General features: G+C 38.9%; 1 long non-coding RNA gene across 1 annotated transcript; it reads right to left on the bottom strand.

Moving 5' to 3' along the window:
• Positions 1-2721: 2721 nt before the first annotated feature.
• Positions 2722-3829, bottom strand: LOC145802053 (uncharacterized). Its single transcript, XR_014344277.1, has 2 exons — positions 3446-3829; positions 2722-2981 (listed from the first exon to the last, which is right to left on the bottom strand). It is a non-coding gene; the product is annotated as an uncharacterized LOC145802053 (long non-coding RNA).
• Between the last annotated feature and the right edge of the window lie 5709 nt (positions 3830-9538).

The following is a 9538-nucleotide window of genomic DNA, read 5'->3' as shown; positions in this document are numbered from 1 at the left end:
TCATACTTTTGCCCCTAGTTCAAGGGCTGTTTCAAATTGATATCACATTCTCTACCCTGAGTTCAAGGTCTGTTTCCAATCTGGATCACATCATTGCCCCTAGTTCAAGGGCTATTTCCAATCTAAATCATATTCGACCTTATTGCCCCTAGTTGAAGGGCTGCCCCCATTTGAATCACATCATGGCCCCTAGTTCAAAGGCCATTTCCAATTCGGCTATGCAAGCCTTACACTTTGAATGATCATTGAATACTTCGAATCAAGGTTTGAAAGCTAAGGAGCTAAGGAGGTCGGACCATGAGTCAAGAGGGATCTTATGCTGTATAATCAATTCCAAGCATGTCTTCGTAGGACCACACAAAAACAGTTTTTGAAATCTTTTCACAAAGTGACTAATCACTCGTACTCTTACGAAGACAAGATAGAACCAATTTGGACCAAGTCAGGATCTTTCTCAGTACCCACATTAACAAAAATGATTTTATTCATCAAAGGCTTAGCACACCTCTCTTTCTCTCAGTTGATCAAAATTTGTAAATCCCGAGGAAATACTTCCTCTTTGTTTTTTATCAGAGTTTTGGAAAAAGTTTTGAAAAACTTTGGTCAATGCTATGATTTAAAGGCACAGAGAAGTAGGCAGACTCTATGGCATTTTTTTTTTTTTTGTTTATTGAAAAGAGACTATGATTCAACAATGGCAACAAACTTTTAACAATAGACTCAAAAGAAAATGACAAAGAAGACCTAGACAGGACAGAAATGTCTAGGTTAGCACTATCGAAATCAATAGACTGACTCTCTAGAATGACTCGAGTCTGATCCCAACTCTACAAACTTGGTGGAATCAAACTTAGACTGAATACTCAGTTCAGAACTCAAAATAAAACCATTCTCAAATTGCCTATCCACGTGTGGGCCATTCGCAATATTCAAAATAAAACTCGTCCAATCAACAGGTGGTCACTCCCCAATCACAGAGATGGTCGGATACCCCACAAGTTCTATTTATTTACAATGGTCGACTTTGTGGGATATTGAAGTTTTTTTTTTTTTTTTATTTTGTTTTTTGATTTTTATGTTTTTGTTATATATATATATATATATATTTTGGAAGTAATGATGCTAAACTGAACATCCTGAACCACTCATTCAAATTTGAGAACCCCTGTATAGATCCAATACATTGCACATAAAGCAAGAAAGAGAACAAACACCCCAAAAGAGGGTAGGGTTATCCTGTCCTAGCTTGGAATGATCTAGGGTTTCACTATTCACACAAGCGGTATCATACATCCTAGAAACGGGAAAGCATCCTGTCCTAATTTGAAAGGTACTATAGCTCACCATATGTACAAGGTTGGCTCTACTTTACGGGTTGAAGCCAAGGTGACGTTACCAAAGAGTCCTTTGGGTCATAACCAATAAAGATCCCAGGAAATCAGAAGAGTCAAATAGCCTCTCTTCGGAGTCTGAGAACCTTAGATAGCAAAGCTAGATAGCAGGGCTACATAGCAAAGCTACCCTTTTGACAAATCTCAAAAGGTTACAACACAAGGCCTCTAAAGTATCGTAAAAATAGGTATAGTGTCACAAAAAGCTTACCTGTGCTCCCACCAGTATCTGGGCAACACAAGGACTTGAAGTGCACCAATGAATGCAATGCAATGAACATATAATTGAAAATAAAGGTCATATCATGGAGTTCGAGTCAAGGTTTCATAAAATCCCCAGCAGAGTCGCCAGAAACTGTAACATGCCCGGGGGGTACCCGCGCGCGTTAAACAGTTCGGACCCCCGAGATCTCTTTGATCTATTCTCACGAGTGCAATGTGAAACATAGATGAGAGTCCAGATTTGGCAACTTTTATTGAAAATCCATTTTATTGCAATTTTGTCAAAAATGGACTGCGTCATCAGATCTCAGAGTCGCCACCTAATATTTATTTTGGGAAAATTAGGAAACCCATAACTCGTGCCAAGGCCACTGTTCGTCGTAACCAAGGATGCTTGGCTCGGAACCTTAGGTATGAGGGGGGAAGGTCAATAATGAGCACCCCCGCCCACCCGATCAAAGATCGGCCTTTACTGACCATGATATGAATTTTATTTTATTTATATGTTCATGTTCTGATTAGTTAATAAATCCTAAAATTTACTATGTGAAGCATACAAGTATAGACTATGCCATTCATTTTGGAGTAATTTGATATCATGCATTTTGAAAGAGTTTTGACGATGTACAACCCAAATAAATTGAGTTTACAAGCATGAAAAATCAACATCATTCCAAATTAAGCGACACAACCTCCATCCACTGGCATTCATAGAGTTATATCACATAAGCAACTAGCCTCATGGTAGAATGCTAGACATAGTAAGAAAAACACGCACACATGGGATGCTAAAGCATAAAAACTCACATGTTTGACGTCCCACGAACAAGCTGCAAAACAAAGTTAGTAAAATATGCATGATCTTATATACAAAATCCTAATGCAATTCACTCATGAGATGCAACTAAAGATTCGGCTTCTAAAATATGATATGTGAATCATCTCAAGAACATGAGGTAGCGCACATAATCACATAGGAATTGATTAAATCCACAAATGCAAACTTAGCCGAATCAAGATGCATGAAACATGGATGCAAAGCATAACTATGATGAAAAATAAATATGATGTTTATGTACAAATAAAGAAAGCGAGTAAAAGAACGGGATAGAAAGAAGAGGGGCGGGGAATTATTACAACATTTAAAGAATAATTACAAACCAAATTAGAGAGGGATGAGGAGAATATTACAACAAAATAAAAACCTCACAATACACTCAAAATAAAATAAATAAATAAAATAAAAGCTTCATGTTCTTTAGAACCGCCGGCGGAAATTGGTCAATATTGGGAGATTACGCCATCTTGTTCGGAAGAAGCTAACCGACCGGCCAAATAGGCCGGCCGGCGAACTAGGCCAAGCAAAACCTGTCTTGTTGCAAAACCAAGAAAAGGAACAAACAAAAAAATATGTAGGTGGCTCAACTAACCACTACCGGTTAGATTAAAAAAGAAAAGAAAAATAAAATAAAAAAAAGTGCAAACTCACAATATAAGCCTAAAGCAATAAAACAAATATAAGATAGAACATGCAAGATTATAACGGAACTAATATGAGACTAATACACGAAAAAAAAATAAAAAATAAATATGAGGTAAAACATGCAAGATTATAACAAAACTAATATGAAATTAAAGTATGCGAATAAAAATAAATAAACAAATAATTATGAGCGAAACAAACCACTAGGATTATAACAACACACTATGAAATATAAAGTAAGAAAATAAATATGAGATAAACAAACTACTTGGATTATAACAAAACACAATGAAATAAGAAGCAAGAATATGAATATAAAATATAAGAAAATGAAAGATTAAAAATTCACCTTCCAAAGAAAGATTGAACTTCTTGATTTCCAAACTTCCTCTTGATCACCCTCAAGTGTAGGAAGTGTGTTCTCAAATCCTCAATTCGAAATTATGGAGTTTATGGAGTTTGTGGTATGGAAAGTGGCTAACTCTCAAGTTTTTCTCACTTTCAATCACTAAACATTCTTCCTTATGATCGAGGCGATTGATCTTTGGCTATATCAGAATTTTTGGAGTGATTTTGGTGTATGGAAATGAGGAATTTCAGTAGCTATGGAAGGTATGGGGTGTATATGGAAGATAGAAATATTTTTGGCTAAACAACTCAAATTTTCTCTCTTTTTTCACTCTTTTCTCACTCCTTTCTCTTCAATTTCGTGGTCCTCTCCCTCTCTTACAATATGATCATTCTATATAGGCAATGAGGGAGAGTAAAGGTCAAAAATAAGGTGGGAGACAAGGTGGGAGACAAGAATGTGATAGGAGGGCAAATTTTCAAGGTGGTTGCATGGGATACTCCTTTATGGATGCAAACAAAATATCTTTTTGACTATGGAGGATGATTAGGTATAATGGAGGATGAGTGGATGCACTTGAATGGCTCAAAAAATGGGTAAATGGGTTGTCCCAACCGAACCAAAACCAAGAAAAATGGGCTATTGTTGTTTTGGGTCGAATCAACAAAATCTGCTTTTAAGCCCAACTTCAAATGGGCATATCTCCCCCATATGGACTTAGTTTTACGCAGTTCTTTGGTCCAAATTGAAGCCCCAGAAGTCTACTTTCCAATGGTGGTGGCATCACATTTAAATTCCAAGTGTACAAAGAGATATGCCTAATTTAGTGAAGGCTGTCTCGGGCTGGATCAACAAAATCTGCTCTTAAGCTCAACTTCAAATGGGCATATCTCCCTTATTTGGACTTGGTCTAAGGTGGTTCTTGGGTCTAAATTGAAGCCCCAGAAGTCTACTTTCTAATGGTGGTAGCCTCACATTTAAATTCTAAGTTTACAAACAGAAATGCCTAATTTAGTGAAGACTGCTCATTTCCTTCTTAATGATTTCATACTCATCCTTTTCCTAAACCAGCTTTCTTTCATCCCCTCCTATTTCCTTCAACTCCAAACCTATAAAGAAGATATTTTTAAATATTTTTCAAAAATTTCACCTCCCTTCCATTTATTTCCACTTTGTCCTTACTCGGTTTACTGAAAAGTGCAATATTTTAATCGAAATGGAAGCCTCGGGACATCGTAGAAACATTTTTAAAAAAAACATATTTTGAAAAGAGGGTTTTAAGGTCTAAAATAGTTTGGCCAAAAAAATGGGTGAAGGTTGGGATTAAAACTTAAATTCCATCTTTCTTACTGAGAATTTTGTGAGAAACACATTCTAATTGTCATCATCAGGTAATCAAAAGAAAGCGGCCGAGTCTTAGGGCCGGTCAAAATGGGGTGTCTACATATGGTCATTTTGAATTTCTTGTTATGCCATTTGGGGTGACTGATGCTCCAGCAGCATTTATGGACTTAATGAACCAAATTTTTAAAACCTACTTTGACGAATTTGTTGTGGTTTTTATTGATGACATTTTGATATATTCTAAAGATAGACTAGAACACGAACATCAATTGAGAATTGTCCTACAAATACTTCGGGAAAGGAAATTATTTGCTAAACTAAAGAAATGTGAGTTTTGGTTGGATGAAGTTGTTTTCTTAGGGCATGTAATCAACAAGGAAGGAATTTCAGTGGACTCGCAGAAAATAGAGGCGATTGTGAGTCGGCCTACACCGACCAATGTGACAGAAGTCCGTAGTTTCATGGGCTTAGCTGGGTACTACAGGAGGTTTGTGAAGGACTTTTCGAAATTAGCTGTGTCTCTTACCCAATTGACACGTAAAGGGCAACCGTTTGAATGGAACGACGAAAGAGAATCTGCCTTCTATGAACTGAAAATAAGATTGACCACTGCACCAATTTTGACACTACCTTCAGGTACGGAAAATTTTGTAATTTTCAGTGATGCGTCTTATAAAGGTTTGGGTTGTGTATTAATGTAGAACGAAAAAGTTATTGCTTACGCCTCCCGACAGTTGAGGCCACATAAGAAGAATTATCCAACGCATGATCTAGAATTGGCCGCAGTTGTTTTTGCTTTGAAAATCTGGCGGCATTATCTGTATGGACCAAAGTGTGAAGTCTATACGGATCACAAAAGTCTGAAATACTACTTCACGCAGAAGGAGTGTAAACACCCCATTTTTGACCGTCCTCAAGACTTGGACGTCAGCGTTTGAACACTAAATGATTATCCATGTTTGTGGTCGTCCTGAGTTCTCGGAGGTCTCAGCCACACGCCTTACCTCAAGACCTCTTAACTTGCCTGTTTTGTGTTTGGTTTTGCACCAAACACTTTTTTTTCCTTCTGAGGGTGGGAAATGGCTTGTTGGCCATCTCCATACCTCACCGGCCATGGCTCGAAGCCACCGGCCCAGTTTTGTTGCTACCGGCCATTGGATATGGTCGGTCGGCACTCTGTCTGGTCGGTCAACCAGTGTTTTGGTCAATTTGTCATTTTTGGCTGGCTGACCACTGTTCATCTGCTTTTGGTAGATATTTTGTGCCAGCTGTGATAGCTGGCACCCACAATACACCCCCTCCATACGTGTATGGAGGGATTTCCCTCTTGCTTAGCTTGTTTTGTAAGCTTTGCAAGAGTGAATCTCTATAAAAGGAGGGCTTTCCCTCCCTTCTCAAGGGTTCCAAAAAAGGTTCCAGAGAGGGTCTGAGATTAGGGTTTAGGATTTGTATCTCTCTATCTCTATATCTCCCTCTATTTCACTCTTGTGTGTGTATAAGGTGTATTTGTTCTTAGTTTTGCACTAGGACACCTAGTATCACACCTTACCTTGGTTACTGAGGTGCCAAAGGGTTGTTCTTGAAGTTTTTGAGTGGATTTAAGCTTGGAAAGGCTGCTGGAGCCTTGTTCTTGAAGGTGGTCTACAAGGGTGAGATTCTTACTCTTTATTCCCTATTTTTGCATAAGCCTTTTGCCTATCTTGCATCTGTTTTTGAGCTAAGTTTATAACTGATAAAAGTTTTGATTTTACTTGCTTAAAATAGTTGTTTAAGGTTGCTTTGCTGTTTGGGGTTGTTTACCCCCCCCCCTTAGGCCTTGTTTGGCCTCCTTTTTGTGCTATTTTTGGTGAGCTCCGGGACCACCTTGTATTAGCCTTCTCACCACTGAAATCCCTCTAGAGGGATTTCAGTGGTGAGGATGGTGTTTTGAGGTCCTAAGAAGGAGAGGGTCATCCCCTCTCCTTGTTGTCTTCAAAACTTGTCATTTTAGCCTCATGTGTGAGCACCTTTCTTAAGTTCATGTTGGCCATGTCTTAGTTGGTATTTGTGCTTATTTTGTCATGATATAGCACTGTTTCAAGTTGGTTTAGACACACCATGCATGCTTTGCATACTTGTCTTGTAATGCCATGAAATTGCCTTAACATGCTTTGTGCTTTGAGCCTTGTTTCTAGCATGATTTTGGCTTAGCTTTGTGAAGCTTTTATGCATGTTTTGATGTGCTTGAGGTTTGATTTTGGTTATTTGGGTCGTCCATGACTTGCCCTGTATAGCTACCATGCAACCTGGCTTGTAGGCTTTGAGTATTGGATCCTCTAGCATGCTTTACTTGCACTATTTCAGTGGTTTGGAACCACTTATCATGTCATTTCAGTCCATATAACATGCTTCTATACTTGCATTTATGGCTCCTTTGATGCTTCAAAAGGTTTATGTTTTATGCTCCATGTTTGGACCTTTATGCATGCCTTTAGACTTAGGCCATTTAGATGCCATCTAGGTGTGTCTTTAACCTTGTTTTGGTCTGCCTTACGGTCATTTTGAGTCCCTTTAGCCCTTTGAGGTTTGGTTGGCATGGCCATGGGTTAACCCCCCCCCCCCTCTTTGATAGCTTTGAGCTTTGGACCTTGGTTGCATGCTTTGATTGCTTTGTTTAGTTGGTTTGGCACCATCCTTAACATGACTTTCAGAGTTTTCCATGTTTGTCATTGGTCCATGATCATCTCCTTTTAAGTGTGTTTAAAAGTCCCCTCTTTGTGCTTAAGTGTTAGACCATGTTCGCATGCATGGTTGTATGTAAATTTGCCTTCATTTCCATAGCATTTTGGCTACTTATTTAGGCATGGCTGAGGCTTGTCCATATTAGTTTAAGTCCACCGTTTGCATGTTGTTCAAATGTTGTTACATTGCTTCATGCTTGCATGTTTTGGTTGCATAGTGTTTTGCATGCTCATTGCTTGCATTATTGATACATGCTTAGCTATATTGCATTTTGTTGCATTGCTTGAGCTATATGGCATGTTGTTGCATGCCTAGGTTGTAATGCATTTGGCATGCATTCTCTCTTTTAGTTGCCTAACATGTTGTTGCATGTTTTGTCATTGATATGTTGTTACATGCTTGCATGTGTGCATGTTTGCCCTCATGTTCATATTGCATGCTTAGCTTGCATTTGGCATGTGTACCTTGCCTCTTGAATCACCATGATAGAGGTTAGGCCCCTTAGGTGTTTGTGTGCATTTCATTTGACATCAAAATGCACAACTTGGTGGTCCGAGGGTCGAGGGCCACACTCCCTTGAGTTCACAGCATGATGGGGAGATTGGTTGTGCAAATATTTGCTTTAAAATGCATTTCCATGCCTAGTTTTCCCTTTGCTGTTGTCAAAATAAGATTCTGTAGGAAGATATGGTCGACCGACCACATTGAGTGCCGGCCGACTAAATATATTTGGCCGATAGCCACACCAATGGTTGATGACCAGTTTTCCCTGGCCGGTGGTGTTTTCTCTTGGTCGGTAACCTTCCACAGTGATCAGGAAGTGATTCTGGAGCATCATTGAGACTTGCACAATTTTCAGAGGAGCAGAGCAGGGTAAACAGAGGCAGCTTGTGCATGGTGGTGGATTTCCGAGCGAAGCCGAGCACGCATGCATTGGACCCTCTTCCCGAGGCTGTTTTACCACTTTATTAGCTTAGTTAATTTGCTTAACTAGTTAAGTGGTCTGTAACTATTTAATTAACTTGTTAGTTAGTTAAATTTGTATTATTCTTTTGGTCCCTCCGAGAGAGGGCGAATTGTGTAATAAGCGTGCGTGTGTGTGATACATGTCTTCCAACCCCCACTTCTTTCTCGCTTTTACTTACCTGCTTTGATGGTTAGTATTAGGGCATATTTTAATTAGTATCCTTATGCTATGCATGTGTGCATTCATTCATCAGTATTACATGCACCGGACTCGGCGCATCATACTAACTGCATAGTATTTCAAATCTAACTTGAATACATGTTATTTGTTGCATTTCACATGTCATCCATAGATTAGCCGAGCCTATTCTAGCTTCATTTTGCCTGCGATGCATTAGCTATCTTAACATGGACTTGGATCATACATTTGATTACTAATATGTTCCTTCATTTGGCTTGGAGTACTAGGTGAGTGTTTATGCTTTAGCATCTCACATGAGTGTGAATGTCAACATGAAAGCATGCTTGCCATGAGGCTAACCGCTTAGTTGATTTACTGCCTAAATGTCTGTGGGTGAAGGTTGGATTGTTTGAATTGGAATAATTCATCGAAATCCGTATTTTAGCCTACTTGCGAGTAGTAAACCTCAAATCATTTCCAACAATGGATATGCAATGCTTTGTTCCAAATTAGGCGATCTAGTCTATACTTTTGTGTTGTGCGCATCACATAGTAAGATTAGCTAATTAATCAAATTAAGAACACGTAACGTTTTTAAAACTTGATATCATGGTTAGTAGAGGCCGATCTTTGATCGAGTGAACGGGGGCGCTCATAGCTAACCTTCCCCAATCATACCCAAGTTCCCGAGCCAAGGCAACTTTGGTGTTGACGGACACGTGGCCTTAGGCAAACGAGTCAGGGTTTCCTAAATTCCCCCATAAAAAATATTTAGGTGGCGACTCTGTATCTGGCAAAGCAGTCCATGTTTGGCACTTCTTTCTAAAAAATCTATTTTCCAAAAATGATTTGCCGGATTTGGACTCTTTGGTAATTTATCA

The sequence above is a fragment of the Camellia sinensis genome, chromosome 11 (assembly GCF_055761805.1).
Source record: "Camellia sinensis isolate YWXY chromosome 11, ASM5576180v1, whole genome shotgun sequence".
NCBI classification, from domain to species: Eukaryota; Viridiplantae; Streptophyta; class Magnoliopsida; order Ericales; family Theaceae; genus Camellia; species Camellia sinensis.
Note: the sequence above shows the minus strand (reverse complement) of the source record. Positions and strands in the feature narration are given on the sequence as shown.